General features: G+C 40.4%; 1 pseudogene; it reads left to right on the plus strand.

Moving 5' to 3' along the window:
• The first annotated feature begins 694 nt into the window (after positions 1 to 694).
• LOC136637996 (5S ribosomal RNA) lies at positions 695 to 814 on the plus strand (annotated as a pseudogene).
• The last annotated feature ends 5,128 nt before the right edge of the window (positions 815 to 5,942 follow it).

Genomic DNA, 5,942 nt, shown 5'->3' on the forward strand with positions numbered 1-5,942 from the left:
GGTGAATCACCTGCAATCATACAAATGGCCAGCAGATAGTGCTGAGATGCTGGGGAATTTTATACACATGGTTTTTAACTCAATTTTATCACAAACTTCAACCACTTTCTAACACTTTCTACTTCTCTATAGCTAGAGAAGACACACGGAAATCAACATAAATGCTAAAAAAAATTCTAACTACTTCTTATCTGATTGTACCTGGATGATGAAACCACCAACTCTTTACACTCTCATCTTGCAAGGCTGGTGGACTCTCTAACCTGGAGTGCTGGTCTTCTGTAGGAAGAAGTGTCTGAGCTTTCAGCCAGTTGGGAGTTTTATCATTGGCTGAAATGACTGTAATTAATCTCTACCTTGCCCCACTTGGGAGGGGACTGGCAGGAACATGAGTCAATCTGCAAGTTCATCCCTAACACAAACATTCCTGGATTCCAACAGGAAGAGCCATGCTTTCAAATGAAGTTCAACAAACAAAGGATATATGGAGAACTCTTTGGTATCAAGAGGTGGGGGGAAGCTAAAATACTTGCCATTAGGAAACACGGAATGACACAAAACAGGCAAAATCCCACCCCAAAAAAGAGAACACACGTAAAATATAGTGATTTTATGACATTGATAAAACCGACTGAAAGGTAATGGAGCCTTAAAGGCCTGTTTCTGTTTTTTATTTGGTGTTTTTTTTAAAGGATTCTGCAGCAACTGTTACCCTGCACATGCCTGATCTCGTCTGATCTCGCAAGCTAAGCAGGGTCAGGCCTGGTTAGTACTTGGATGGGAGACCACCTGGGAATACCAGGTGCTGTAGGCTTATACCATAGTCTTTCGAGACTAAAGGTTGCCAACCAACCATTTAAAGGATTGATTTGAATTGTCTGCCAAGGAGGATAGGCTGTCCCTCTCTTTAAAAAAGTAGATATATTTTCATATAACAGTTAAACTACATAGCTAGCTATGTAGCTGTGCAGAGTAGAGCCTTTAAATCTCAATATATAGAAAACAAGATTTTAATCTAGCACTTGTTGTTTGGGAGAAGACGGCAGGATTTTTTAAATGTTTCTTAGTCTGAATGTCTAGGTCTGGATAGTAGATGTGCTAATAAATGTGTTACAGCCCAATCCTATCCACACTTTCCTGGCAGTAAGCCCCATTGACTCTAATGGGACTAACTTCTGAGTAGATATGTATAGGATTGGGCTGCAAGTCTTTAAGGTGGTATAAGATTATTTTTATGTTTGCCACAACAGACTAAGGACCCAGTCCTATCCAGTTTTCCAGTGTCGGTGCAGCTGTGCCAATGAGGCTTTCATTGCACCCTGTGGTGGGGGAGGCAGTTATAGAGGCCTTCTCAAGGTATGGGAACATTTGTTCCTTACCTTGGGGCTGCATTCTGGCTGCACCGGTGCAGGAAAGTTGGATAGGATTGGGCCATCACATGGCTACCACTTTATAACTAATATCTGAACAGAAAGGTGTGAACAGGTTGTTGAATAATGGGTAAGACGGGGAAATTGTGCCACAAGGGACCCAGTTTTGCTAGAAAGCTGTGGTATTCATGCATTCTAAAACGTTATGTACATTATTCTTGTACCTTTTAATGTTTAAAGTGTTTGAAAGGTTACTTTTAATGCTGAATAGAAATTTAGAAGACCAGGGCTGAGTTATTCACTCTCATTCATGTTTGGAGTAATAAAATGCAAATGAATTATCTGCTTATTGAGGCAATCATCTTACACTTTTCTATTCTAATTCCCTTTTTAGGGAGCATGAGGGAATTCTAAGTAGTCAAGACATCTTTCATAGCCATCTGTGATCAGCAAACAGTCATTTCATGAGAGCAATAAACATACTGAAACATTTCACGAATAGAAATGGGGAAATGGGTTTTTGAACGAACTTTGTACTGCATGTGTCAGACAGGCCCTTTGATGCAGATCAATAAAAAGATATTGGATGTTTATGACCTCCTGTTTTTCAGGTTTCCATATGGCATAGTCTATTTTTTCCTAAAAGTAACTGTATAAGCATACATATGTTTTAAAACATGGGCTTGTGAGTAGAATAGTTGCACCCTTTATTTTAATAGTGTTTAATGTTTAGGTAGCTAATAGTTCTCCATAAACTTTAGTTTATGTTACATTTAGTTTATAGTTACATTTTTTCTATACAATAGCAATGCACTGAACTGTTTTGCATGTGAGAACAAAGATTAAATTTGACTAGGGGACTCGGGATGTGTTACACCTTTATTGAGCAACATCTCACGGTGTCTGTTGAAAATGAAATGGTCAAGCCAGATTTTCCTTCCTATGGCTGAAGGGTTATGAACAGAGTAAAGGGACTATAAAAGAAAAAAAGGGGGGAATTATCTCAGGGAGACTTATCTAAAGGAGGAACTGTATGGCATTCACATAGCTGAGTTGGCTTATGAGAGTCATTGCTAATTGTGAATGTGAATATGAAAGGTAACCTGGGCAGTGGGGCTGCTATTTATTCCATACAAGAAACCATATCTTTTATCTCTCACTCTTCCAATTAAGAAAATATATTTCAAAGGAACTGCTTATCAAGCAGATCTCTCTTGCTTGCCCTTCAGCAAACACCCCCGACCCAATCTTAGGATCAGATCAGATATGACTGAAACTGTTGACTGAAAAGTGGAGTACAAAAATAATACATTTTAATAAGTATGGCTGTGATGTGGGCTGTATTGAATACGTCAGAGCAGCAGCAAACAGCAAACCTCTTCTGGTAACTCAATTATTTTTTTGTTATTGCCTCACCGGGGGAAAAAACCCAAAAGATAAAATGTAGATGGGGAGGGATGGAAACAACTGATCTGCAGACTGATATTAATTGATCTATGCCTAGGACTGTCCCTCAGGAGAACATGCAGGCCCAACCATTTGCACGGACTTCTACTGCAAAACTGAATCTGTTCCCCCCTCACAGTTCTTTCATATGGCCTTCTGAGGCCTTATAAGGCTTGCTTCTGAAGAGGCATTACACATCAGACCATGCACAGGTTTTTGGTTGTTTTTTTTATCAAGCAGATTCAGGTGAGATTGTTTTGCTTGAGAAAGCAGTGTTGGTGGAAAATGTATTTAAAACAAACATACGCAGCCCATTTCAAGTTCCAAGCTCCAGTTCGGTTTGTGCCCCCATGGCAGCTTTAATCTTTTCAAAGGAGGAAGAAGCATGTAGCAAAACCCTGATTTGTTATAGTTGGGTATGACAAAAATTGACAGGGAAATATAAAACCAACAAGGAAATTTGTAGATAGGAATATAACATAGCAACTGAACTTGGGGGTTCTCAAACTTTTAGCACCGAGACCCACTTTTTACAATGAGAATCTGGCAGGACCCATCGGATGTGATGTCATGACCAGAAGTGACATCATCAAGCAGGAAAAATTTTAACAATCCTAGGCTGCAATCCTACCCACACTTTACTTAGAAGTAAGTTCCATTTACTATCATTGGTAAAAGCATATACATAGTAGCTTGTTAAAAGTACAGAGCTGTAACATTTGCCAAGATACAGTCACATACCAAGGTAGCATCAAGTTTAATAAAGTAAAAATAAAATATTGAAATGAAAGGGGACCCACCTGAAATTGGCTCGTGACCCACTTAGTGGGTCCTAACCCACAGTTTGAGAAACACTGAGTTAGAAGTTATCCAACAAAAAGCCCATCATGACTTAAATTTAAGAAATCCAGGAAAGAATGCTTCATTTCTGGGAATGTGATGTGAATGCCCTTGTAATCCAAATCCAGATCAGGACCGCTCTGGCTGCTACTTGCCCTTGGAGGTTGGGGGGGGGGGCGGGGAGAGAGTTTCCACTGTACTAATGGAAACTTTTTTGCTTGTGAGCCAGCTATGGTCGGTTATCTAGAGGGGAGCTCTGGGAGAGGTAAAGAGGGGGAGATCAATCCTAACCAGGCTCCCTGTCTCACGGTACAGTGGCACTAAAACGGCCACTACTGTCCCCCACAGGGCCAGGGAGGCATCCAGAGGTCTCCTTGGGTAAGGGAACATGGGTCTACTCAAATCTGCGCCACCTCAATTATTGGTGTAGAACCAAATAGACCCATATAGGACTTGCAGATGGGGGGTAGGAATTGGTGGCAGATATTTCAGTGTGGTTTATTTCATTGCATTCGGCATTAAATTCACCATTGAATGTTATATGAATGTATTATTCAAAATACCCCCCATCTTAGTGCAGTCCACACCCCCTGTAGTGACACTGCTTCCTACAGTACAATAAGAGAGACAGACTATATGTCCATGACTTTAAGTCGATATTTCTCAAGCTATGAGTCAGAACTCACTAGGTGGGTCATGAACCAATTTTAGGTAGGTCCCCATTCATTTCAATATTTTAATTTTCAATATATGAGACGATGCAGTCTCATATGAGACAGTCACATGGTTATGACTGAGAGAGTGGTTATAACTCATGGTTATAACTCACAATATGAGACAGTCACATGGTTTGTGACTGCATTTGGGGAAATGTTACAGATTTGTACATTTAACAAGCCACTATGTATATGCTTTTAACAATGATAGTCAACGGGACTTACTCCTGGGTAAGTGTGCATAGGATTTCTGCCTAGGACTGTTAAAAATTTTTCCTGCTTGATGATGTCACTTTTGGTCATGACACCACTTCCAGTGGGTCCCAACAGATTCTCATTCTAAAACGTGGTTCCCAGTGCTAAACGTTTGAGAACCACTACTTTAAGCTATTTGGAAGCAATTGGTGTACTCTATAATCTGCTTCATAAACAAAAAACAAATTAAAAAAATGTCGCCTATAGTTGAATCATGAATGTTTGAAGAATTCTGCATCAGAAAGTTACAGTTCCAACTGAAGGATTAGACTGGCATACATTAGGTTCAAGTTGATTTAGGATGGATTTAAGAACATAAGAACAGCCCCGCTGGATCAGGCCATAGGCCCATCTAGTCCAGCTTCCTGTACCTCACAGCGGCCCACCAAGTGCCCCAGGGAGTATACCAGATAACAAGAGACCTGCATCCTGGTGCCCTCCCTTGCATCTGACATAGCCCATTTCTAAAATCAGGAGGTTGCACATACACATCATGGCTTGTAACCCATAATGGAATTTTCCTCCAGAAATTTGTCCAATCCCCTTTTAAAGGCATCTAGGCCAGATGCCATCACCACATCCTGTGGCACGAAGTTCCACAGACCAACCACACACTGAGTAAAGAAGTATTTTCTTTTGTCTGTACTAACTCTCCCAACACACAGTTTTAGTGGATGTCCCCTGGTTCTGGTGTTATGTGAGAGTGTAAAGAGCATCTCTCTAACCACTCTGTCCTTCCCGTGCATAATTTTGTATGTCCCAATCATGTCCCTCCTCAGGCGCCTCTTTTCTAGGCTGAAGAGGCCCAAACGCGGTAGCCTTTCCTCACAAGGAAGGTGCCCCAGCCCAGTAATCATCTTTTAATCATCCAGTAATCAGTAATTTATTTAATGAATTGCCTCTAATATCTCAGTTACTAATATGGATAAGAAATAATTGGCCATTGTTTGCATTTATGACATTGTTATGGAATTGACATTCTTATAGGCTGCCACTCAGTTCAGATTTTTTGTGTTTCTGTTTTGTAGGTCTACCAGTAATGGAAAAAACGAGTCAAAGAAAACACCCTCTACTGTGAGCCTGATGATTTCGTTTTTTCGTCAGCTGCTTTCAGCATTTGGAGGGGTCCATTTCATATGTTACACTTGGACTTTGTTGGTAAAAGTCAGCAATTTAGATGGGTTCTTCTGCAAGAAATGTTCGTCCTGCAATCGTTTGGTCCTTTCGTCTATGATTGGTAAGTTTATTAAATGACCATTGGCGGTATGGGTTCTCCTACACTGTACTTTTAATATTTAGTGCACAGATTATAAGA

The sequence above is a fragment of the Tiliqua scincoides genome, chromosome 1 (genome assembly GCF_035046505.1).
Source record: "Tiliqua scincoides isolate rTilSci1 chromosome 1, rTilSci1.hap2, whole genome shotgun sequence".
Classification (NCBI taxonomy): domain Eukaryota; kingdom Metazoa; phylum Chordata; class Lepidosauria; order Squamata; family Scincidae; genus Tiliqua; species Tiliqua scincoides.